The sequence below is a fragment of the Pseudophryne corroboree genome, unplaced genomic scaffold, assembly GCF_028390025.1.
Source record: "Pseudophryne corroboree isolate aPseCor3 unplaced genomic scaffold, aPseCor3.hap2 scaffold_396, whole genome shotgun sequence".
Lineage (NCBI taxonomy): Eukaryota > Metazoa > Chordata > Amphibia > Anura > Myobatrachidae > Pseudophryne > Pseudophryne corroboree.
In genome coordinates, this window is record NW_026970037.1 from 352,476 (window position 1) to 353,173 (window position 698).

Below are 698 nucleotides of genomic sequence, written 5' to 3' on the forward strand. Positions count from 1 at the left end.
TGCTGGCAGAAAAATCCAATTGAGTGATTAAACAGCTCTTCATTTTCTGGCTTTATTTTTATGCTAACAAATTTGTGCTCTGAAAAGTGTCCACAAAGCCAAGTATCTGATTATCACCTTTGTAGGGATGGTTTTTCACCTATTATTAAATTAAACTTGCTTCATTGGAAAGGCAGCAAGTGATGTCATCCAAGCAGTGGGTCAAGGTTGGCTTCAAACCTCGTCTGCTTATGAAAAGAGAAAAGGGGTATGCAGGGCATGGCGGCCTTTTGCGGTGCTTGGATGACCCCTAGTTCGCATTAAATAATGCAGTCGAGTTTCCCACATTTGGGGAAATCACAGGGGTCAGCATACCCAGAATGCAATGAATGAACCGCACCCTGGGAGAACAGTCTTCATGACCATGGTATCTCCTATGCAAAATAAGTATGATTTGGGATAGGGCTGGGGAGGGCCGCTGCTCAGGCACATCTCTGTCAAGTAAAGGAGATTCAACTGAGGCAGCACAAGGGAACTCTCATCTGGGGACAACAACTGCAGGGAGAACACATATTTTCAGATGAACATGGGAGGGCAGAAGGCTGCCTAATACTGAAGCACCCCCAAACAACAAACCAAATGCAACAACTAGTGCAAGCATTCCTGGGGGAAGGCCTGCAGCAGATGGATTTGCATATGGCGATGTCATCCAAGCAGTG

At 45.7% G+C, this 698-nt stretch overlaps 1 pseudogene; it reads right to left on the reverse strand.

Annotated features, from left to right (window-relative positions):
• Positions 1-251: 251 nt before the first annotated feature.
• LOC135023359 (U1 spliceosomal RNA) lies at positions 252-430 on the reverse strand (annotated as a pseudogene).
• Between the last annotated feature and the right edge of the window lie 268 nt (positions 431-698).